The 26,362-nt window shown below is 46.7% G+C and overlaps 1 long non-coding RNA gene across 1 annotated transcript; it reads left to right on the top strand.

Moving 5' to 3' along the window:
* LOC136944829 (uncharacterized) lies at positions 1 to 25,900 on the top strand. The gene is made up of 4 exons (XR_010876795.1): positions 1 to 213; positions 15,542 to 15,597; positions 24,512 to 24,595; positions 25,254 to 25,900. It is a non-coding gene; the product is annotated as an uncharacterized lncRNA (long non-coding RNA).
* Positions 25,901 to 26,362: the final 462 nt, after the last annotated feature.

Here is a 26,362-nt window from a genome sequence, read left to right on the forward strand (position 1 = left end):
CAGAGCCGAGCAACAGTCATCAGCTCACAGGAAGTGTGCAGGAAGTGAGATCCGTGGTCGAGGGACCTGCCCAGGCTAGTCTGGAGACCAGACGCCTAACTGTCGCTCTGCACCTGAGTCCTGGAGAGGGAGATTACAGAGTCACGTGAAAACAGAGGAACCTCTACTGGGAAGACGCGACAAGACTCTCCGACTGATTTGAATGCATTCAAGGTTTTTCTCTTCATAGTTTGCATTGATACAGTTAGGATTCAGCCTGAAACTGAGGGGTTCTGAGAGATCCATCCAACTGAGGATGCCTTGGCTGCATGCCTTGTACATTGTGTTGTGTTTGATGCCGCGTACCTTAGCACCCCTTGGGCTGGAGGCTGTGAACAGAAATGACTGATGGCTGAAGTTACTGAGAGCATGGGGTATTTTTAGGACCGAGGTCATACGTTGAAGTCTCACTGAGACCATACAGGATACTGAACCTACAGGATACGGTCCCGTTTTGTGACCAGCAGCCTAATAGTATATACTGTAGCTAATGCTAAACCAGAACAGTAGTAGAAGTAGAGTAGAACTCCATCCTGTGTAAGTTGATGTCGTTGGAAAGAGGTTCACAGTATAGAAAGGATAGGCCCCATGTCGTGTTCGATGCTTTGGGGAGTTACACTGGAGCTCCTGCATGCTTACACACCTCGTTTTTTCCCGGTAGCGATGAAAAGTGGTGAGATTTCCCCCAGCCGAACAGAGCCTGACAGGGGGAGGTGAGAAGAGAGGGGAAGAGTGTGTGTGGTATAGAAACATCTATAGGAGTCTGTGAATGGAGGGTTACTTTTTTTCCCCCTTTCTTATTTATTCAGGAAGGTGGAAGATGATGAAACATTTACAGCTGCTGGAATCACCTCCGCTCAACAGCAAGAGGTTTTGATGTTTCTCGGCTGAAGGGAAACTTGTTATTTTTCGATGTGGTGGTACTGTGAAAGACTGGCACACACTCAGGCTCCCAGACACACTCTGAACTCCTGTCCTCCTCTCAGGCTGAAGTAGCTACAACATACCAGAAGTATCTACCAATACACCAAAGGTATCTAGCAGCACACCAGAAGTATCTAGCAGTAGACCCGAAGTATCTAGCAGGCAGCAAACCAGAAGTATGTACCAGCAGGCCAGAAGCAGACCAGAAAGAACAACCAATAGATCTGAAATATCCAACTGTAGACCAGAATGAATCATTGGGTTCTGGTGGGGGGCATGTTGGCAAGGCTACTCTCCGATAAAGGGGTGGTTCAAACCACCAACAGCTTCTACCCTACTGCCAGAACTGCTACGCTAACCTAGCAGAATCCTAACCTGCCGTTACAAGTCATGTCATAATCACAAGCACTTTGCCTTAGTACTCGTCTAACAGCTAATTGTCTAATTGTTTACCCCGGTTACAAGGTTACGGCACAGGGTAAGCTGAGACTCACCTGTCGCTTTGCACTAAATGAGTTAGTTTTCTTCCGTAGAGCTGCTATGTTGCAGGTAATTACGTGTCATAATTGCATTAGCCTCAGAGCAGTCTGTAATGTGGCATGAGATAGCATCATTAAACACGGATACATCATCATGGTGTGGTTCTTTGAAAGCTCTTCCATGTCTGGTGTTGCAAAACATGAACCACAGTGTAGCTTTATTCATTATTATTTTTAATAGTTTGGCATCTATCACCACCAGTTGACCTTTGCCACCAACCCTCTGGGGCCAAACTAGTGGTCTATTTTCCAGGTAGGCTTCAGAGGAAGGGTATCTTGACTGAGCTTCACAACGGAACGGACTGTGTTGATGTAAACAGTCTAAATGAGGCTCTCCCCTCTGTGGAGGCTGATGCAATACAACGAAAGCTCTGGAGTCTCAGTGTAGAGAAGAGCCACATAATGCTTTACGCTCTATCTCCCGCAAGGGTTTTCCCCCTCCGTCTCTTTCCCTCTCTCTCTCTCTCTCTTTCCCTCTCTCTCTCTTTTCCCTCTCTCTCTCTCTCTCTCTCTCTCTCTCTCTCTCTCTCTCTCTCTCTCGCTCTCTCCTCTCTCTCTCTCTCTCTCTCTCTCTCTCTCTCTCTCTCTCTCTCTCTCTCTTTCTCTCTCTCTCTCTCTCTCTCTCTCTCTCTCTCTCTCTCTCTCTCTCTCGCTTCTCTCTCTCTCTCTCCTCTCTCTCTCTCCTCTCTCTCTCTCTCTCTCTCTCTCTCTCCTCCTCTCTCTCTCTCTCTCTCTCTCTCTCTCTCTGAAGGGAGCAACATTTGAACCACCCCCACCCAACCTCAGCCTCCAGAGATCACATGGTTCACACGTAGCAAAGGTGGTTTGGCAGGTCTGTGCTGCGGGTTCCTCACCCTGCACTGAGACCACAGTGTCTTCATCCAGACCTGTTTGTCTAATGGAGAATTGTTGAACGTGAGCGTAAGACTACATCCTTTAAAGGCCATGTATGAGACAGATAGTAAAAGGGTGCGACAGAAGACAGTGGTGGAAGTCAGTTGGTTCTCACTGTTAACCAACTGGGAGGTCATGTATTTGTGTCCAGCTCTGAGGAAACTCTGAGGGTCACTGAAGGTTGCAAGAAGAAACCAGTTCTGTCTGGACTCCAGCATGCTGTCTAAACACTTCTAAAGCTTCCACTGCCCTACAAGTGGAGCTAAATATATCAGTCTATCTCCTGACGAAGGGTTCCCAATGATTAAGGGTGTGGGTGTCTGTGTGTGTTTGCTTGGTTTGGTGCAGCCTACAAGGCTGAAGATTTCTATTTACAATCCATGTGCTAGCCATCTTGTCCCTCTGCTCATTTCAAAATGGTTGACCTCCAATGCTGGATCAACATAAATACTTCATTACAGTATGCAGGGAAGGTCAAAAGTCGACATTGATTAAAGACACTGAGGGTCTTTAGCAAAACATCTGTATCTAAAAATATGATTACCAAATAAAGATTTTTCCCTTCAAACATCCATGTGGGTTAGGTTGTATTTGCTGTCAGATTTTGTATGGAGAGCTCTGTGTCTTGTGATGTGGTTAAATCTAATATTTAACACAAAGAATCATACACAACATTTAACATACAAAGAATGCATTGCTCTATACATTTCCACATACACACACACACACACACACACACAATTGCATGACCAACACAGTTCCATTACAATGCTGTTTTCCCTAACCCCAAACAGTGGATGTGATTCTTACCTTAACACTAATTGTAACCCTAAAACCCCCTAGAAACAGCACTTGAACTTATAAGGACCACAAAAATGTCCCCACAAGTAACATTCTTCTTAGTTTTTTCTATTCTTGAGGGGACTTCTGGCCTGTATATGAACAGTTAAACACACACACTACCACACACACACACTGCCAGGAAATAATGACCAGACATAATGAAATCACTGTTGTTTGGTGTGTACTGCATGGGTTGTGATGCTATCCCAGATACTGCCCGTCTCACAATAAGAGACTGTTAAAGCAGAACGTTCTTCCGGAGGCGGGGGGGTGGGGGGATGGTGGAGACCCCTCCAATGATACAAAACAGAAATCACATTACTGCAGGTTGGGTCGGCCAGCACTGTAAACATCTTCTCTATATTATAAATGTTTCGAGTATACAACAGAAGCATAATGCGGTCTTATATGGACATATTTGCAAGTGAATTGAGGTTCCATATTGCTTAGATGGAAATCACACTGGCATTGTGTTGAAAGACCGGGAGTCCAATATTGTCTGTGATTGAATCGAATGATATCTGATGGAAAGAGAAAATGGAGAATATGTAAACTGAATGTGCACTGTTTGGCCAAAATGATACTAAAGAACGAATGGCTTTTGGAACAGCATGACCAAATTATACGGAAATTACAGTGCAGCCAATCATGAGAATCACGAGGGAAATACAGACACATGCACACACTGGGAGAATAAGATATATTGGGGTGCATGCTTTAAACAGCTACAGGTCTGAAATGTGAGAGCTTGCTGGTTATCAATGGACAGCCCATCAGTTCCGCTCATATCTTCCTCCCTCAATTTATCTCAATTTCCTATTTTATACACCACCTCACTATCTTACTCTTCCTATCTTCCTATGTCTGCTTTCTGCTTCTCTTTCTCTCGCACACTTTAGCTGTATCACATACTCTCCGATTTTCCTTTCTCTCTTTTGACTCCTCATCCTTTTCCTCTCTGGCTCATTTAGGCTCATCTCTCTCCAACTCTTCACCTCATCTGCCTCTGCCTTCGGCATTAGATGTCTGTTCTCTTTCACCCTTTAGCTGTCTCTCGGTCTGTCCTCCTTCTCTCTCCTCTCTACCCTCCTCTTCCCTCTCTCCCTCTCCCTCTCCCACGCAGGCAGATATACAGCGAGGCGGGCAGACACAGGCAGTCTGTCTGGCTGGAGCAGCTTACAGTGACTGGTACTCCCCGCTCGAGCGAGCCCAAACCTCCGTGCTGGCTGCCTCCGCCAGCTGTGCACTGCTGACCCAGTAAACTTTCCGGTGAACCTCAAATCCTGCCTACCCATTTGCTGGCTGCCGCATCATGTGACCATCCCCCGACTGCCACCTCCTCGCTGAAGATGCAGCTCTCCCGAAACTCAGCCTCCCCCAGCTCGCTCAGAGGACGCCTTCTTCAGCGGCATCTCTCTCCCTCAGACGACTCCCCTTCTGGTCGTGATTTCGATGCTGCTGGATGAGGGAGGGTGTCTGGGAGGTGAGGGGAACACAGGAAAGGAAGGGAACCTTGCGGGCATTCACAGGCAAATGAGAGACGCAAATCGTTTGTTAGGGTTTCGTTTTTGTGGCGGAGTAGGATATGAGTTGGCAGGATTTTCCCACCGCTCCACACACACTGCGGGTGTCTCGTTGCAACCCCAGAGGCAGAGGAGCAGTTGTCTCACATGGTCTCTCCCTACGCCAGTCTGCTTGAAGCCCTTCAATTATAATCAAACTTTATTGGAACCCTCATTTATAATCAAATTGATTTACTTTCATTCGTCGCCTTCCAGGCTTCTTGCACCGACTTTCTGGACGCGAGAATCATGGGAAACCGAGTTTCATGTCCAACTTTTGTGGCACCTACCCAGGCTGCTAGATCCAGTTTCCCACACTTTTTTTTCCCTCCGCTCTCTCTCCGTTTGAATCCTCTCCTCGTCGCCTCCCTCTGTACTCCCCCCCCCCATCTCTTCTCCTCCCTCTCTTTTCCCATGCTCTCATCCTCGCAGCTGCAAACCTGGGAAACGGCTCCTGTCCTGTCCTGGGTCCTCCAGAGCTCGCCTGTATTTCCACACGATCATGTTGTTCCACAGAGATCACAGTGGACGAAGGGGTAGAGAGACGGGGGGGGGGGGGGGGGGGGGGGACACCGAGAGGGAGGGAAGAGAGATAACATAGATATGTTTGTCTGACTGAAGCTCATTCTACCCGTCCCCTCTCTACCTCCACCTCTCTCCGCCATTTGAACAGAAAGGATTTTCCACATCAGCAATAACCACACCACCTGTTTCCCGCTGGAGGAGCCTGTGCTAACACAGCCACCATCCTTTCCGTGTTCACGTTGCAGGACCTAGTAGCATATTTCGCGGCGTGTGTCCTCCTGAGACCGTGAGGTGGTACACCGTACCGGGATTTGAGTAAATTATCTGTGTGACTGCCACCAAGGTGTGAAGTGATTAAGAGTTTTAAAGCTTCTCGTGATTCCCTGGACACAGACAGAGTGAGACTCCTGAGGAATGGCATGATGACCACAGAAGCACTGTAATTACCTGGTTCAATTTCAAACCCAGCTCAGTCCCAGATCCCTGTAATTAATAGCAGCGCAGATACTGTAAATAAAGGCGGGGAGTCGTTATTGTTGTAGACAGGATTGTCGAAACTGCAGTCGTGTCAGGTGACACGACGGTCCGTGTAGGAGGTGGAGGTCGAAAAGAGGGTTTCGCGTCTGAGTCTCCATGTTGAGACGTTTGGAGGGTTCGGTGGCTGAGATTGAGAGACACACACATGCACATTCGCACACAAACACTCACCCTTTCTTCCTCTCTTTCCCCTCTGCTGTCTCTCACTCTCTCTACTGTATATCACCCTCTATCTGTTTCACAGACACACTCGCTCCCTCCTTTTTTCCAACAGTCAGTTTCCTGCCTTGCACATGAAAGACACCCTGAGCCAAGGCCCCCGTCTGTGGGTATGCAGGACAGCTGGGCTCTGGGAAACAGCAGTCTGGCCTGGAGAGAAGACAGAGGAAGATGGATTGATAGGAAAATTGTTAGATGGATGGGTAGATAAATGTGTGAATAAATCAATGGATAGACAGATGGATGGATGGATTTATAGAAGAATGGATTGATAGATTGATAGATGATGAATGGATTCTTAGAGGGATAGATGGATGGATGGATGAATGGATGGATGGGTGGGTAGAGGGATGGATATTATTATATAAATCTAGCTGTTGCTAGCCCCAAATGTCTGGCCCAAGGGTGTGGGAACGTGTCCTCTTAGAGAGACAGAGAGAGAGAAAGACATATAGAGGGAGAGAGAGAGAGGGAGGGGGGATGGGGGGATAGGGGGGGGGGGAGAGGAAGAGGGAGCCATAAACTCCTCTGAGGCCGTGTATAATCAAACCCACACCCCCGTTCACTCAGTTCTCATATGGCCCCATCACAGTAAGCCAAAATAGAAGCAGAGTTGTTCCCTTTGCATACACACTCTATATTTTTCCTGTGATTGTATTTGGATATCTCTTCCACACCCTACTTGCCCATCCCTTCCATGCCCACTGGCTGTATTGGCTGGTGGCTTAACCTATCATGCCAGCTTTGCTAGTCATGCCAGTCTGCATGTGGCTCAAGCCCCTGAGGGAATAGTTGATGTGAGAATGTGGGCAGCAAGCAAACCCAGCTGTGCCCATCTCCTTCCATGCCCACCCCCGGTGCCCAGGCTGGGTTTGACAAGCAACTCTCTAGTAAATGCTCAGTACTGTCAGCTGTTAACATTTCTCCACCACATGACTGTCAGTATTTCCTCTTGGCCTAATGGTAAATGATGATGGGGTGGAATGCATGCAGAATGGGGTTCCATCTCTCCCGGTGTTGTACTTAAGGTGTCAAGAGGACTGATGCTTTTTTGAAATACTCGTAAATGAAACAATTGGACATCACTTATGTTGTAGTAAACAATATATTCGCTTAGGCTGCACATGTTAACCTTGTCCCCTGACAAACACGTGAGCAACATCCGCATCTCTTCCTCCTTCATTGTTTGGAGATTTAGTCATCGCTGAGATATAAAGCTTGTTTGTCTCTCATCTTTGTATCGGTAACAACATAACAGGTGTCTGGGTCCTGTATTCTTCCCAACGTCATGATTCATTCTGTATATCAATTATATTTTCACAACAGATATTGATCTCCTCTACACCCACAGGCAACCTATTATTATTAAACAATACAACTGACTTAGTCATCAGGCAGAGCTGGTATCAGCACACTCACTCACTTCCCCTAACAAGAACTCCCTACAACAAGCATCCCGCCAGCTCAGAAATATGAGCTGATTACTAGGGTGTGTTGGGATTTCTGTTGTGGGGGAACTTTTTCTAAATGGTCTGGACGGAGAGTGAGAGAGAAAGAGGAGAGGCAGTGAGAGAAAGGGGGGAAGAAAAAAGGAGAGGAGGAGAGCGGGGGAGAGGGGGACAGATTTGGAGTCCAAAAAATAATGAGCTCATATCTCTAGCCAGGAGGTAGTGCTAGCAATTACCATGATCCATGGACTCCAGCTCTGTGGGATACTTCACTCTCTACACCGGGACAGGGGGAAAAGATTGCCAGATACACGGAGCTTGTTCTCTTTTCTATTTGAAGAGAGGTAAAGTTTCAAAGGAGGTGTAGATGAGACAGGAGTTTTCTAGTGGCAGGGGGCCAGGGTTCAGGGCTCAGGGCTGATGAAGGACAGAGATGTAAGTGTCTGTATTGGTGATAGAGATTTGAGAGTCATTTGGTGAACTGGTTCTGAAGACCAATACACACTTCATGAAATTTGTTTTGAAACTGTGCTAGGCAAGGCATGGGCCTGAGGTTAAAATGCGGTTGAACACAAGCCAAAAACCTATCTGTAGAGTTTGAACCTATCTATCTGTAGTTAGAATCTGTCAGTCCATTTAGAACCATTTCCAGTCTGTCCCTAGTTAGAACCGATGTCATTGATTCCCAGGAATGAGACCGCTGCACTTTCCTGACTAATCAGTGGTTCTCTTCAAGATCCCAAAGATTTTTTTTTCACTAACATTTCGAAAGACATCAATTAGTCTCAGGCAATCAATCTGGTTAATGAAGCAATGAATTACATGAGGATCTCTCAGATCTAGCTAGTGATCTGAGCAGAAAGTCAGTCTGGCCACAGTCCACAGCCTTTAGGTACTCTATACTCCTCAGGTGAAAAAACACTGAAATTATTAGATTTCTGAATCGGCAAATGTGTGCCGAAATGACAGAAGTCCATGTGATTGGTGTTGGTTATTAGATTCAATATCATTTCTAAAGCAATAAAATGTGCTTTTTTTCATTACTTCCAGAACTTATTAACAAGCTTACTTTATCCTTAAAGGCTCACACTTAATTACATTTGTGGGGCGAAACAGGATCATGGAGCTACTCGGCCAGAATGACTAATGTATATTTTCTTCTCTCTCCCTTTTTGATTGAGATGAAGGTTCTGTTTTGGGTTACATCTTTTATTTATGTTTAATTTAGAAATATTAGCCAGAAATGGCAACAGGAGCCCAGATCAGACCTCATTCGTATTCTCCAGCTTAACCCCCTTGCTAAATCTGTAGCATGCGAAATGTCACAGCAGAACAATATTAACCTTGTGACATTGAGAGGCTCATTATAGCCTGGTTATCAACCTCAGCTCTCCCTGCTGTCTTACCTTTGTTTTCTCTCCCTCATCCTATTATTCCTTATCAGCCACCAGCACTCAGCTTGTTAACGTGAGGAATCCCCACAATGCACCCTGGTAAATGTACACCCTCGGAGTATCCCCGAACTCCTCGTTGCGTCCGTGTTTAGAATGTGTCTCTTGTCTTGTCAGGTAAGTGACAATTGATGACCCGTGCGGTGGCTCCCTGAGGAGCGCAGAGAGTCTCAGAGACAGTCATGCCTGATTGATGATGGTGCATGATGACCAAGTCCCTCCAAACCCCTGGGAGATCCACTCAGGGCAGCCCGGAGGGGCCCACACTCCTTCCCGTCTCCTCTCAACCACCCAGCCGAAATGGCAAGCAGGCATTCAAGAGATCCAGCAAGCTGCCAAGCAGGCATGTACTCATAGAACGACTCATAAAAGCAGGTGGGCAGTGGAGCAGCCAGCCAGTCATCCACCCAGCCAGGTAGACATCCAAGCTGGCATGCAGGCCAACCTGTTGTTGTTGAACTGAAGGCTTTAATAAGTCTTATGACACCCCCAGTTTTTACATGGCTACGGATCTGGGCTACCTACACCCACCCATGTTACCCTCTTTAGCCGAGAAGCGCTCTGTATATACGTCCAATCACAGCAGAGCGGTGGAACGTTCTGGTGTGTTCCCCCGGCCACAGAGTGGTTTAGATTAGCGCCTGGCAGGGAACACATGGAGAACGTCATGGGCGGACCTGCAGTCACAGGCCAGCAGGAGCCATGCCGTCTAGCATACATAGCCTCCCGTTAATTGCGATGATGTAAACGTTCATGCTATTCTCATGCAGAACAGCAGAGAAAAGCCATGATTAAAGTATGGCATGGACAGTTAAAGGGTTGTTAGGTGAATTGTTGCGGTTAGGATTGTAACTAAGCAAAGGGAAGGGTTGGGTTTCCGTCTTGTGATAGGTGGCTCTGTGTGTATGTTGTGCTATGTGAGCGTGTTTCTGTGTGTAGTTCTGTGATTATATTAGTGCTTGTACTGAATATGTGTTGGTCTCTATGTGGGTCTGCATATGTGTGATCAATGGATGCAACTCTGATTGTAAAAAATCGTGAGCTTGGAGAAGTTGTCTCACATTCTAACCCGACCTTAACCGTCATGAATATTGATGCGAATTATCACACAGTCTGAGGACCGTTCGCTCTGCAATTTATGGTTTGAACTGGTAACTGCCTCATTTTGGACTTTTTCTTGTTATGCTAATGTGCCCTCACAATAGTCAGAAATCAGTTTGATTTAACAGTGAAAATATCGCGGTATACAGCTGTCTCTGAAATGAGGGATGTTTTTGTGTGTGAGTGAAATCTCTAATCTACATTTTTATGTCATTAGTTGAGCCTATCAAGCCTAGAGCTTTGTAAATCAAATTGTGTTTCAAGAGTGCTACTGTGAATTTGAAATGTAGTCTCAATACCCTCTAAAAAGCAATCTGAAAAGTTTCACAATCGTCCTTTTGCCGGTCTATTGCTGTTGTATTTCTTTTGTTGTTCGGTGGAATTTAATTTATATATTTTTTATGTTCATAACCAAATTTCCAGGCAGTTTCTGTGTGACACAAATAGGGCACACAGACAAATGTCAAGCAAAGGTTTTCTCCTCCTGCTCTTGCTTCATTGCCTGAGTGGCGGCATGATTCTGGAATGGTCCTCTGTCTCGACGGAGGTAAAATAAGGGACATGGGCACGTATTACATACACACACACACACACACACACCCACACAGACACACACTCCATATGAAACAGAGTGTCGCTGGGATCCTGGAGGTAGCTAGCGCACAGGAGCTCCATAAGAGAATCCTCAGCATCAGCAAACCAAACAGGGTCATCTCTCACCTCTCCCACTGGGCGACCCCAGAGACACTCTAAACAATAGCCAGCCATGACCAGGAAGCTGGCCAGCTGCACAATCCCAGACACTATTAACATTTGAGTTGCTGGAGGCTTGTGGGGTAAGGCGACCTTTGACACTTTATCCTTGTTTTTCAAAGTTGACCCCTGACCCCTCTCTGGGTCTCATCTACCATTTTGTTCGGGGGCTAGCGAGGAAGAGAGCAGGTGAATCCATCTTAGCTGTTGGCTCTTGGCTTTGTAGCAGGGTCTGGTTGAATCTCTGGAGCATAAGCTAGCAGGAAAACTACCAGCTGCAGCAGAATAACTAGGAAGCAGGAGACTCCCTGACCTTGCTCCCTTCGCACTGGGCCACGGGGCTACACCAACACAACCCTGTCTGTTCTCACAAGCTTTACTGTACCAAAAAACTCTGGAATCATTGGGGGGAATTTTTATAATCACTCTGTCTATATTATCTGTTGAAGTTAGACTGAAGTTGTCTAATTAGTTTGTAGAATTGTTGCCAGAAGCTTAGTCCATCATACAAAATCAGGATGGGGAGTTTATAATCCTTAAGTCCTTAATGCTCTTTAAAAATATGATTCAAGAACAGCCCAAGTTTGAACAAGATATTTGTTCTGTACGGCAGAGCTACATCATCTTTTTCTACACTAAAATCAATTGTTTTCTCTCTTTTTTGGGGGGGGGTAAATCAATTTAGGCTTCAGGCTGATCTGCCTTGCAGGCAGCTTTCTCTTTGATACTGTTCCCAGCACAGCTGAGCGCAGGAACCCAGCCAGACTCAGGTTCTTTGTAGGATTTGTGTTCAGACTCCCTGTTGCAGCCCACCAACTCCAGCATAGACTTTATCTTCTGCTCTCCACAGGGCTTTGAACAATGAGGATGTGAAGCCCCGAATTTTTGGGGGGGAGGTATGTAGTGGGAATAGAATTAAAGGGAAAAAGGGTGCCTTGAAGGCAGCTGTACCTTGAAGGCAGTGTCCTTCAAAGAGCTTGATGAAAAAGTGTTTACGCCAGGAAAGAAAATGATGCATAAACATGAGTGTTGCTGGTGTTGTCGTTAGTTCTGGTTTTCAAAGAAAGGGATGACCTTTCCTAGTTCTGAAGCAGCTCTGACAACTTCAGAATGGGTCATTGTTCTATCAGTGCACATCAGCAGAACAATCACCCCATCAGTGAAACAGACATTTGACTGCATTTAGACGCTACAGTACAAGGAGTCAAAACCGTGTGTGTAAACAATCGACTTTCTCTGAGTTAATGGACTCACTCACAGAGAATTAAGAGGGAACACAACAGAGGATCCAAACCGACTGTGGTTATTGGTGGAGCTAAACCATCCAGTATCTTGGAGGCCCAGGGAGAAGCAACTGTTACCTCTGTGTTCCAGCATAGAAGCCAATTCGTGGGAAACAGCACTCCCTATTGACAGATTAGGAAATAGACTGTGGATTTTAGACACGTTCAATAGGATAAAAAATGGATACTAGTCAAATACAACTGTGTACTGTAGATACCAGTTTTATTCAAACATCTGAAAATAAACCACCATCGATTCTAATTCCCTTTCCTTTATATCATGGTAGGAAATTCATTTTTTGGGGGGGTGGATTGTGCCTCAATCTTGGGGGCTGTATATTGTTGGACCAGTTGTTGTGCCCCAACTCTGTAAATTGGCACGTGAAGCCTAGAAGACGTAAAGGGTAAACTCTTTATTGAGGAGTCGTGATATCATACTGTTATGCTCAGTCGGAACTTCCTGGGGTTCAGTGATTTCCCTACCTGTTTTTATGGTCTCATTAACTCATGGGTGTTTTATTGAACTTAAATATCCACAGCTGAATCTAATGCTTCAACCAAACTGTAACTCCTCTCGTAAAATGTTTAGCTACTTGATCATGAATATCACTGAACCCCATAACACCCAATGACCCTATCCATGATTCACGTGTAAACCTTTAAGGACTGAACGAGCCCGGCGGTTTCTGTGAGCAACGCGCGTGCTGTAGTAAAGTTAATCAAACTAAGAAAATGACTAAACGGGGAAACTCTGCCAGCTGTGCTGTAGGCCCGTTTAACAGAACTCCAACAGAACATCTGGCCCTGTAAGGGTGGGGAACAGGTTTTTATACCAACCTGGAAAACTGTGTCGACAGACCAGACCTCCATGTCTGATGAAGACATGAGCAACAGATTAGAAACTAACTGATGAGAGAGAAACACATCAATGCTGCTGTGTTGTTTCTCAGCGGTAAAAGAAAAGACATAATCCTGACTGGAACACCTGCCTAGGCGTGTGTGTGTGTGTGTCGTTTGTCTGTCAGTACAGCAGCCACCGGCCTGCTGTGTAAATCTACAGGACTGAGCCTCTCTTCTTGTGTCAGGGCTCTAGCACAAACACTCCGGAGGGTTTTGTGTGTGTGTTTGTGTGTGTCTGTGTGTGAGAGAAAGAGAGGACCCTCCCATTCATCTGCACATATAGGGCCATCTGCCCCTCTTCCAGCGCCTCTACCCTCTCTCTCTTTCTGTTTTTTTCTCTCTTTTTCTCCTGTCTCTCCCCCCCCTCTCCCTCTCTCTATCTCTCTCTCTTTTTGTTTCTCTCTCTCTCTCATTTTCATCGGTACTTGGTACTGAATTAGAGTATTCTGATGTCTTATTTTGTTCCAGCATGTTTCAGTCTCTTCCAGATGGCTCTGCCGGTAGATGTGGGGTCTTCTGAACAACAGTATCAGATGTGTCTGGTCTGTCTGTCTTTGATGAACAACCATTATGCACCCCGCTGTTTTTCTAACTCCACACAGGTTCCAAACACCTGGAGCTTTTCTCCCCAGGACACTTTGACCTCAGCTACAAACTCTCTTACAGTGAGACTGAGAGAGAGAGAGAGAGAGAGAGAGAGAGAGAGAGAGAGAGAGAGAGAGAGAGAGAGAGAGAGAGAGAGAGAGAGAAAGACAAAGAGAGAGAAAGCGAAAGGGCGAGGGATGGAGAGAGAAATAGACAGAGAGAAAGACAGAGAGAGAAGGGGAGGTTAAGGGGGGGGAGAAAGGGAGAGAGCTCAAATAAATGAGGGAGAGGGTGGAGTGGAGGGAGGGAGGTTCAACATGAGCCAAAGAGTGTGTTTTTGAAGTGCCCTTATTGAGTTGGTGCGTTTATAAAATGTCCTTTTAAACTAGGCAGGCATCCGCCAGGTGTTAACGTGCACACTTACAGCCAGCCGGACATTAAAGCCTGGGGCCAATCTCGCTCTGTCACATTACAACATCTGCTCAGGATCCACAAGATGCCATTCAGCAAAACAGTGTGCCTCAGGAGCGCTTCTCTACTCAATAGAAGGACTGTTTCATGTGTGATCCTGATGGGCTTTCTACCTCAGCCCCTCTGGTTACACACTCTGAAGAAAAGATGACTGTTGTCTCACAACAACTCAAATGATTGTTTGGGGTCCTGACAGATATTAACAGTACAGCAGTAAACGGAGAAGAAGAGCACAGTTAACTGGCTGACACCTCAGCTCAAGATTTACCTCGGTCACATTGCTAAACAGGGTATGGTATGGATTAGTGGTTAGAGCTCTTGATTGCAAATCAAGAGGTCACAGGTACATATCTTGCTTGTACAATATGTCACTATGGATGAATGTGTCCGCTAGATCAACGTATTATTATTTATTAAAGTGACCTGTAATGTGTTTTTTTCCCCCCAGGCATTGCAATGTAGTTCCAAAAAGTTCATGTAAATGTTATGTGAAGTGTAGCCTTTTGCTTGTATTTTTTTTTTTTACTATACACCCTTCTCATCCAGCTTCGGGACTGTGCCTAACTATTGTGTTGTAACTTTGTAAACGGAGACTCACTGAGGAAGTTTAACCTTGATCTGTCTGAGGATATAGACTTGTCCATCCGTCCCCTCGTCACGCAGCCAGCGAGCCGTCTTGGCTTCATGTTCAGGGGTTTTAGGACTGGAAACATCTGCAGGGGCAGTCAGAGGGGTGGAGGGGTGGAGGGGCGGAGGGGCGGAGGGGTTGAGGACGACTGGAAAGGCCGTCCCCTGCTGTGGGTTTAATCCCCTCAAGAGGTCACTAAGGTTCACAGAGAGGTGTGTGTGAGTGTGTGTGTGTGTGTGTGTGTGTGCTAAGAGAGAGTCATTTGGTAGCATCAGAGGTTGAAGCCAAAAGCTAGACTGTACGTGGGGAGGCGACTGTACATTCCAGAGAGGGTCCCACAGGAGGGGTTATATCACATAGCACCACATCTGGCAACCTACACAACCTCATACTCACCCCGTCGCTTAACAGTTAGCTCTTCAAATGGTCTTTTTTATGGAATCTTTCAGGTTGCCCAGGTCAGTGGAAGACTGACTCTGACCAGACTTTTTTTCTCCTTCTCCTCTCTTCCTCCCTCCCTCCCTCTCACTCACGTGGGAAAAGGAGAAGTTGTGACCGTAGAGCCGGTGGTGTGTAACAATGCATGTTAGCATTAATTGCACCTTTGAGGGGGAGTGGAGAGCACGCCGTATATCACATAAGTGTCCCATGTGTGACTTCAAAGGGCTGTGTTCAGGCTATTTATAATGCTCTCAGGAAGGGCATGGTTTTATGGAGCTCCTTCAGCAGCAGAACCTGGATAGAATAGAACCTTTTCTGTCTTTCCAATTTGAGTCTCGCAGTTAAATAATTCATTCGGAGCTACTTCTAACTAATGAAGATGTGTTTTTGTCTTTCAGATGCAGGAGCAGAGGAATGTCGACCTACGTAGCTGTAGCAGAGAGGAAAAACAATGGTAAGGGTCTGTTTGTGTGTGTGTGTGTGTGTGTGTTGCTGCATCCGTGTGTGTCTGCGTGTGTGGTGTGTGTCCGTGTGTGCAGATTGTGCCTGTGTGAGTGGTGTCTGTCTGTGTTTGTGCGATGTGTGTGTTAGTGTGTATCTGTGTCCCTTTGCGTGTGTTATGTGTCGGTGTGTGTGTCGATGCGTGCCTGTGTCTGTGTGTACTGAAGCGTTCTCCAGTCTCCCAGCCAGTCATCTGGAGCCTTCCCTTCCTGTGTGACAAACTCAGTGACACAACAGTCGGCACCACAGGCTCTCCGAGAGGGAGTGAGGGAGGAGGGTGTGAAAGAGAGAAAGAAACTAAGGGTAGGGGGGGGGGTTAAGCAGGAGAGGCAGATTTAGACATGGCAATAGAAGAGAGTGAGGGAAATGAGTGTGCAAAAAGAAAGAGTGTGTGTATGTCTGTGTGCGTCCTGTACTGTGTGTGTGTGTGTGTGTTTGGTACCCTGTGGATGTGTGCCCTGCCCTGTGTGTGTGTGTCCTGTGTGTGTGTGTGTCCTGTACTGTGTGTGGCCTGGTGAGGGTGAAGGCAGCAGCAGCTGGGAGCAGCTCTCTGTTCTCTGTCATCAATAAATGATCAGAGGGTACCATCTGGAGCAGCCCCAGCACCCCCAGCACCAAGCCCGGCCTAGGCCTGGCTCAGAGAAGCCCTCCCTGGGTCCAGCGCCGGCCCCGGACCCCCCGCTGGCTCCCCTGGCTCCATATTACCATTCCAACATCTGACAGAACATTCCGCTGTCAGTTGGAATGAAAAGAGCTCGACGCGAACGTCGGTGACTACAGCTGAGTTGGGTGTGTGTGGACAATGCTTCGGTTACAACGAACACAGCCCCAACCTACTTAGGCTGCATCGTTCTGTCCAACCCGCGCACTACTCGTGCATAATAGTGTCAACATAGAGCGTGTGACAAAGCTGTCTACTGTTTTCAACCATTTGCATTCGCTACGCCCACTGCCAGTATGCTAAAGGGATGGAAGGAGGCACGGACGGCCTGACGTTTGTCCGCTATCACCAAACCAAAACAAAACCCTTTCGCTTTGACCTGTTCTTACAATGTGGCCCCAGTAGCATGGTCTGCTATGCCTAGCATGACCGGACTGCATGAGTAGTGGTATTGAGGAGTCCCTCTGGTATTTTCTGACCCCAGGTCCCCCGCTCTCATGAATACGGTCCGGTCGCCCTACAGAATCACAGCCTCTCCTGTGTTCTGTCTCATTAATGGAAAACATATGCAGGACCTTTATTATGAAAGATCTTTGACTCCCGCTTGGTTGAGTCGGTTTCTTACGTCTGTTTCGAAGCCTTCCAGAACAGCGTAACTTTACGGCCGTCACAAACGACCCCGACGCTGAACCCTTTGAACGGCACCGGCTTCCTGCGACATCGTCTTTGACGCCGGGGGGGCTGTTTGGAGACGTCACGATGTGTCCTTTCCATCGCAGCACACAGAGCTCCAGCACAATACCTTCTCTATGCAAGATGGCAACCGTGAGCTTTAAAACAGGCCCTGGTTTTTCTCTCCGTTTTTTCTCTCTGTAACGGTGGAGTTCAGGGTTTAGGTCGCTGTATCCTGCCGCCTGTCGGAGGACTCCCTGTGGAGCACTCCCATAAATCTGAAGGCTTAGCCCGGGAGACGTTGAAAGGAAAACATTTATCCACTGGCTTCGTTTGTCTTCACTCTATCTTTCCTTTCATTTCATAAAAAAAGGAAAATAATTCCACCTTTATCGCAAACTTTATGAGATCTTTTTTTTGAGGTCTACTGTAGCACTAATAATAATGGAACCGGTTTAGTCTCCCTCTCTGTCCTCCTATGGATGTCGAACTTTGAGAGTGCGTTTCATGGCGAGCCAACTCCTCTCTGGAGAGAGCCAGGCCTTGTGGACATATGTCAAGGCCTGTCTGCTGCCAAGGAGAGAGAAATGGCTGTAATGTAACTCGGGCCCAAAGGGCTGGTGGGGGTGGGTGGTGGTGGTGGGGGGGGGGGGGGGGGGGAGGTTGGGGGTGCTGGCGTGGGAAGTTGAGGGAAACTCAGAGTCAGGGAGGTGTACTAGTTCGTACATAGCTCTACTGTGTACTGTCAGGATCCTGATGGTCCCCTATAGACACCTGCTCACACACACACACATGCACACAAACACACAGCATGAATCACACACTAGTCTAAGACATCTTGACATCCATGCAGAGGAAGGAAAAGAAGATAAAAGGACACATTGAAACTAAACATGGCAGCCCTCAGGGAACAGCCCTCAACTAGGACTGGAGAATGGCCAGTCCTGAAGAGGCCCACTTACATGACAGAAATTACAAGGGTAATTCCTCTCAGTTGAGGACATATTTTAAAATACATAGAATCAACTCTGCGGCTATGTATTATAAGGAATGAGCAGCTGAATCATTATCTTGACTCCGACAGGATACTCATTGACCCTGAGTGGAGAGCAAGTGAACTGAGAGAGAATACTTTTTTCCACTCATAAACAATGGGGCTATTGTACAGAGCTCCCACTACTGTATATAGTGCTATGTTAAGAACTTAGAAAATGGCTTTTCAAGTCCAGGTTATTCCCCTTCTCCAGATTACTTTTAATCAGGTTCCAACCCAGAAAAAAAGCAGCCTGGAGCCCAGGACTTGTCAGGGATTGCTAGCTCATAGGATTTCAATCCAGTTTTTGAGCCTTTTATCTTTCACCGTGTAGCAGGCCAGCTTAGTCGTGTCTGGAAGTGTGTTCTTTGTGTGTGTGTGTGTGTGTGTTTTAGTGGGGAGCGGAGGTTTGGGGGGGCCTCTGAGTTTGTTGAGGGAGTAGGCCTCTGAGGTACCAAAGGAAGGAAGTAGGGTGAGGGTTTGAGTGAGGATGGTCAGTGTGTGTGTATATGTGTGTGTGTGTGTGTGTGTGTGTGGGTGTGTGTATGTGTGTTAGCATTTTTACAAGGCAGTTTTCTTCTGTTAGCCATTAGGAAACATGGGTCCCATTTTTAGCACATTGCAATCTGCACAGAACACGTAACAGATGTAAAACAACAAACCTCAGCTCATTTAGTCAGATACAAAACTGCACCATATATACTGGTATGACTAGACAACCTTACCGGACAGTCGACATTTTTACAACATTTAAATTGCTTCTACAAAGGCGTTCCTCAACTCAATTTAGTAACCTTCATGTATCAATCCTCTGTGTGTTTTCTGCGTAGACCATTAATGTGTAGGTTCAAGAAGCGACTGTGTTACGTTTCAACCAGAGTCTTGAATACTTTATTTTTTACGTGAGCCTTATTGTACCTGCTTCCTATTGGTCGATAACTCACAGGGTGAATGCTTACTGACATGTGTCACTGCGCTGACAAACATCTGTCCATTAAAAAGACAAACTGATATCTATCACACATTCTGTCCTGAGGTAGATTTATCTCTGAGACAGGAGGTCTGACCGAGATTCAACAGAAAGACCTACTATAGATCGTGGAAGGCTTGCACACTGGATGCGTTGGTTTTCAATCAGAAAACCAGATATCGTAGGGGAATGGGACCTTGTTTTTGTCAAATGCTAATAAAGCATTTGAATTTGATTTGAAACTGATAGAGTGACCTTTGAGTACAGCAGAGTAGGAGCAGATTCAATCCTGCCCTGAGCAGAGTGATACCAACACACAGTGAGTGAGACCAGAACATGGGGAGTGATACCAGCAAACAGGAGGAGCTGCTCAATTGGATTCCCTTCGATGGATGTGCAGTGCACTGTGTAGCTACATTGTAAAGAGAGGGTTTCTGAGTTGATATGCCAGTCATTCCTCATGAATGGGACTCTCATTCTCGGTCTTGTAGTGCCCCTGCAGGATGCACTGTGTGTGTCTGTGTGTGTCTGTGTGTGTTCTCCAGGCTCAGCTGTGTGAACATGTGTGGGCTCACCAACGCCTGTGTGTGTTCTCCAGCCTACGTGTGGGCTAGCCAATGTGTGTGGGTGTGTTTGTGTGTGTGTGTACTGTAGAACATCTGCTGTCACCGTGGGTTACAGGGGGATCTGTCACAGCAGATCTGGAGCAGACATGCAGACAGGGGTAGACTGACCCCACCCCCTCTCACACACACACACACACACACACACACACACACACGCGCACACACACACACACACACACAGAACATGACTCATTAATCCTTGCCTCACCAACACAGACACCACACCAGTCCTGGGGGTTATAGCAGCCAGGATCAGAGAGTTAGACAAGTTTTGGCTCAGATTTGTAAACGTTCCACAAGACAACAACTTATATTTGAGGCTGAAATAAATTATTTTACAGCAAACTACGCGAAGCCACCTAAATTAGAGTTTTGTATTTAATGGCATAATAGTAATGATTTATAAAATGGGGATGCTAATTCAAGGCTCTTGAATGTTGGAACACACCCACTTGCAGGCTACAACATACAAAGTGTTGTATGATTGTGATGAGGGTGGATTACCGTTAATGGAATCAACTGTCTTGAGTTGTGTGCATGGTTTTATGAGACAGCCAACTGACAGCCGAGGAGGAATGTGTAAACGATGTGTTCAGGGTACGTTTGAGAGCTGCAGTGGCAGTGGGAGGAATGTGTAAACGATGTGTTCAGGGTACGTTTGAGAGTTGCAGTGGCAGGGAGGAAGTGTCAGTGGTTGTTGTTGCAGTTTATTCAGTGCAGCTGTGTGTGGCTGCTTCCTGTGACGTGAGCGTTGTTGTTGGAACAGGGGGGTGGGGGGGGGGGGGTGCACATCGGCTTGGAGGAGGAAAATGAAGTAGATGCAAACAAAGGGGGAGGCAGACAAACAGAAAGACAGAGAGACAGGCAGGCAGGCAGGCAGGCAGGACGGTAGACAGACAGGCAGGCAGGCAGGCAGGCAGGCAGACATACAGAGAGGCAGAGAGACAGGCAGGCAGGCAGGCAGGCAGGACGGCAGACAGACAGGCAGGCAGACATACAGAGAGGCAGGCAGGCAGGCAGACACAAGGTGCAGTATACGTGGGCTGTACTGTAGGATGTGGGCTCTGAGGTGAAGCTCACAGGCCTTGTCTCCTGCGAGCGATCTAAACGTTTTTCCTGTAACCTGCTGCAGGTGGCCAGAGCCTACTGTTCCTCTCCTTCACTTTGGCTTTGCCGCACATGGTTCCAGGTCATGAGACTGAACATACACATGCAGAACCATACAGACATCTGTACAGCGTAGACGCACAAACACGCACACACAACCATAGGGAAGTATAAACATACACACAAAGCCCTACAGAAGTATGTGTAGACACATGAACACACACACACACACACACACATAGTACTACAGAAATGGTACCATGCATTCCATTTGCCTCATAAATCTGTCATGGAAAAGTAAATGTCTGTTTTAGTTGTTGACCACTGTATAAGGACCAAAAAGAAACATTGAATTAAACGTTCAAGACCTTATGACATGAGTTTGACTAAAATAGTCTGTTTGCCTTTTGTTTAATTCGTAACAATCATTATAATGTGTATTTCTCGTTTGCTAAATAGTCTGCAGGCTAGAATTCATCCAACTATTTGTTTTATCCACCTTCAACCACAATTTTTCTAAAGTATTCTTTTAAAGATTTAATCAATTTACGTTTGTATATTGAGGTTGCTAAATCATCATGTCCCTCAGCTGTGTTGTACACATTTGCTCCTAATGTAGTCTTTGTTGTAATTCCTGTACGTGGGCTCATGCCTCGTAGGAAAATACTACATTAAAAATGCATAATGAGTGACCTCGAGCTATACTCATCCAACCATTCTCTTTTTGAGTGTGTATGTGTGGCCCTAATTTGAATACTCATGGCCATTTCTTATTTAATTTGCCTTTCTCTACCACTAATTTGTGCTCCAATAAGTAAGAACCCCCTCGGGCAGCAACCTAGCAAAGCTCCAGGTTTGAAAATAAGTTCATGGATTCCTGGATGCTAAAAATGTGTGCCATAATTATCAACGTTAATTAACCTTATTACCATTCTCCAAAAAGCTATGTGGTTTCAACCATCCCATTAAAAACAGCTTCCCTAAATAGCATCATACACAGTTGGTGTAAGAAATTAATCAAACAGGTAGGACAGTTGGAGCATTAAATACATTGTTTGAAGTCGTAGTAAAATGAAATGTCCGTTATTGTTAGGCTGACATTGAACAATGTCGAACTGTCACAAAGATGTTGACCAGCAAAAAGGAAATATCACTTCCTTGAATTCACACTTAAACAGCCTTGTGTTCTTTGAAAAAGCCCAGTCACTAAACAGTCCAGTCCCAAACTTTTTTGGGTGAAAATACGATAACACTTTCTCACACCATTGTTTGCACCAAACGTGTGAGCCTAACTTAACCAGGGAGCCATGCAATAGGAAACCAGAGAGTCTCCGTGGACACATATTGTATGTCTAGACTAGGACTGGGGATAATCTGTTTCTGGAAGACTAGTTTACAGTGACAGAAGAATCACAGTACTGAGACCAGTTATCTCACCATTCAGCCTCCAGACTCTGTCCAGAGCGGCTAACAGTGTCGCCCTTGGCAGCCCCTGTCACTGAAGAACACCTCAGCAACTTGATGGATTGACCTCGGCCACTGTCACCCAGCCAGGGAATCCAGGGACCTGTGTGGAGATGAGTTGTGTATCATGGAATCCACCATGGCTGGTTACTATGGCTCGTCCCTGGTGGAGAGAATTGCCCTGTCTGGACTCAGCCAGGGTTCAGAATGTCATATACAAATATAAGCATTTGTGTCGAGCAACATCACATGACTAAATGGTGTGTACGCTGAGTAAGGTGGTAGTACTATGTCTCAATGTACAGTACAATTCGGTTGTAAAAAAGAAAAGAAACAAAATGAACATGTCGGTTCCGGCTGTGGAGTCCTCTGTCAACAGGGGCTTCTCCCAGGGTAGTCTGAGGAATGCCACGGTGCTTCACACACCATAGGAAATAAATCCTGCAACTGTCATTACACACACTCCCCCAGTCTACGCGCCAGTGTGTTTTTGAAATCTGGAGGTGTATTGGAGTGAACTGTTCCTCAGCGAGTCTCAATAATATTTGCTCTAACCAACTGGGTCCTCTGACTACTACAGTATATGTTATCTTACTGCAGCTCCCTAGTTCTCTGTATGTGAGTGTGTGTGTGTGTGTGTGTGTGTGTGTGTGTGCACGTTTCAAGGCTTAGAAACTATGAAGTGCCTATCAGGAATTCCTTGGAGGACTTCTCACCTTGCTGCTTCTTAGTGACAAAAGCTCTAACTTTCTTCTCCTTGTTATAAAGGACCGCCTGCTGTGAGCTCCACTGACAGCTCTGTCAGAACGCGCAATATAACCTTCTCTACAACTTGTCACGGAAAAATAAGTTTAAGATATGCTTAAACTGGGACAATGAGCGTAGCAGTAAAACATCTATGGTGTATTTCCAACATGGGTGTATATAGCAAATCAAACTGCAGAGCTGATTCCATTTTTCTGTTCCTCGGGGTGTAAAGGTGACACGTGAATATTTTGGAAGAGTCGTTTGAACAAAGTAGACTTTCACCCCACACCCCTCTGGTTCAACCAATGCTGTGTGAAAACCAGCTTTTAGCCCAGTATTCCTGTGATGTGTCTTTGTTTTCAGCCAGACAAACCTGAGGTCTTGTCCGATGTATTACCAAACATCAGGATCTTACGTTTTTGTTGGATCACGCAGAAAAAAAACATCTCTAAAAAAAAATACAGAGATCCTTAACACTGAACAAGGGTGTAAAAACAGAGACGGGTTTTGGGTATGGGCGTAAGCTGTCAAGTACACTGCTGATTTAAATGTATTATAGTCAGAACTCGTCTCTTGAAAAAAAAATTGAAAAGAATTCGGCTTGGCTGCGAGGCTTATTTTGAATAACTGATCCTTAATTGTGTATACTACGTGCCTTGCATTTTCTTACCATTACCCAACCGACTGGAGATTGATGGAGCATGAAGACACAGTAACAAGCACAATCGTTCCCCCCCCCCTGCTCTGCCTCCTATTCCCCCCCCCCCCCCCTTCCTTTCTTCGCCTTGTACATTTTCACTGTTAAATGGAATTATGATCAAAGCGTCGTGCCGGCGTATTGTGTGTCCCACCGTTAGTCACACATCACTGGTTGGAGTTTTGATCTCCCTCTAGCTCCGCAGACGACTGAAAAGCAGGCCGACGGAGCGTGGGGGGATACGCCGCGGAAATGAGGGGAGGAAAAGTGGCAAAGGGAGAAAAAACAATGGAGTCAGATGCCGGGGATCGTCTTTGTGTTGGTGGCACGGTGCTCCTCTTGCCTGGTACTTTGAGCCGCAGCCACCAGGGAGACGGGCCGCCGAGGAGGTGTCTGAGGAAGAGGGGGAGGAGGGAGGGAGGGAGGGAGGGAGGGAGGGAGGGAGGGACGAACGGACGGAGGGAGGGACGGACGGACGGAGGGAGGGAGGGGGGGAGGGATGGAGGGGGGGAGGGATGGAGGGAGGGACGGACGGAGGGAGGGAGGGGTGAAAAGGGAAAAGAGAAGACCGGGGAGTGAGGAAGTGCGGCAGTTGAGGGAGAGAGAGACGAAGAGGGAGACGAGGAGAGAAGGAGAGGGGAGAGAGATAGAGAGAGAGAGAGAGAGAGAGAGAGAGAGAGAGAGAGAGAGAGAGAGAGAGAGAGAAGGGATGGTAAGGAAACGTAATGTATGGCTCCACTTCCTAATGATACTGACAAGAGTGTTTCATAACCCAACAGAGTTCACCCTTACACTAGTAGCAGTGCTCTTCCAACTCACCCCTGTAATGCACCCAGAGGGGGGTTTTCAGTATTCACAAAATTCATGTTCACAAAACTCTTGTGTTGCAGCTAAAGGTGTCCACACAAGGGCAAGATCCAGAATGCTTTCCTTCTGTTATGGAACATCTTGGTACCGCATCCACCATTAGACATGTAAGTCCCCTACTTAAAACACAGTGGCCGTTTAAATGTTGAAGCAGCTTTTTTAATGAATAGTGTTGCAATTGGTCACCAGAGATATTTTATTTTCTTCATGATCATGATGAGGCTGGGGCAGACCCCACACATTATTTTAGTAGTCACAAGTTATTCTGTCATAGGGCCTTTTACCCTTCTGGTCTCAGATGAATAATTAGTCATGCCTTTGATTGTTCAAGCGTACAGTAGTGTAAAGTCAGCACAGAGTCAGGGTACCTCCCTCTATATTGAAGCTCTGAAGTATTGGATCCAGTTGGAGTACAAATATGTATTCCACATTGATGCCATTGATGAACCATTGATGAATCTAGAATAAAATTCCTATTAAAAGGTTCCAGATGGAAGCCCTTTCAGTTCCATAGCATGCAGCTTAACCCTAAATGGTTAATTCAGTTCCTTAGTGTGCTATTCTGGACCCTAAAGGGTTCTAACTGACCAGTAGAGAGATCTGCAACCTTAACCATGAAACCAGAAAATGGTTCTAGATTTTGAAACTGTTTTTTTCAGTCTTACAAATGGTTGTAGGCCATATACAGTAGCCCAAGTGTATTGTTTTTGCTTATATTGGTTGTATTTCTTCATGAGCCTTTGTATATGGCTCTGTTTCCTCTAGACAGGCCCTGTGGTACAGCCAGAGGAAGCAGGAACCAGCCTTAATGAGTGTGGACGGGCCTCCACTTCCATCCACCTCTTCACCTCCAGAACATGCCGTCGACATTTCCTCACAGTCCCCTGGGGTTTTCGGCCAAACGTCTGACTGGCAGACTGACTGCCGGGGTCTTATCATGCACACAGCCAGAGCTCTTCAGGTGTGTGTGAGTGTGTGTGCCGTGCACATGCATAGTACACACAAATGGCTCTCTTGGGTCACTTACTGGCTTCACAGTGACCCAAGGGGTCCAGGCCAGGGGGATAGAATTGGGAGTCATGCGGGTGGAAGGGGGTAGATAGCAGGGGCCAGTCAGGAGGGCTGAGGCCAAACTGCAGGCTGACATGCCCACACAGCAGCACACACTCTGGGGACCTGGGTCAGGTCTGTGAGGGAGCTGGCTGACTGGACCACCTTTAACACTCGACCACAATGATGAGGTTATCTTGAGACGACGGTGATTTATGTGTCAGCCTATTAACTCACCTATTAGCATGACCTTAATCAAAAGTGAACTCCGATTTGTTTATTCGATTTTATGTATCAGATTTGTTCCTGAATGAAGACATGCTTTCTCTAATAAAAGCCTGATCTACAGCAAAAGTCTGAACGGTCAGAACATGAACAGTCAATTGGTGGAATGACTCTTTCTACACTTTCCAAGAACATACCCCAAAATAGAGCCGCTTCTTTGGGGCTGAGGGGTCCGTGATTTGGGGAGGGATGGGGGGGGTGGGGTGGTGGGTGGGGTGATGGTGGGGGGTGGGGGGTTGACGTGTGGTCTGGAGAGAGAGAGGGTCGGTGGATTCTGCCCTCTGCCCTCGGGACCCCCCACTCACACCAAATTACCTGCCAGTGTTTGACATCACCTACCCCCCAGCCAGCCGTGTTGAAAGGACGAGAGCCCCCTCCTGCTTCAAGGCTCCTGCGATCTTGTCAGAAGAGCTCCCTCTTTTTCCCCGTTTCCTCCTCTAAGTATATACTATATATTTATATATTTCACCCGGCGGAGGAGCGGGGCATGGCGGGGCAGGACCGGAGCCTCATCTGCCAGAGCCGCGGCCGGCCCGTCT

This window comes from Osmerus mordax, chromosome 6 (assembly GCF_038355195.1).
Source record: "Osmerus mordax isolate fOsmMor3 chromosome 6, fOsmMor3.pri, whole genome shotgun sequence".
NCBI classification, from domain to species: domain Eukaryota; kingdom Metazoa; phylum Chordata; class Actinopteri; order Osmeriformes; family Osmeridae; genus Osmerus; species Osmerus mordax.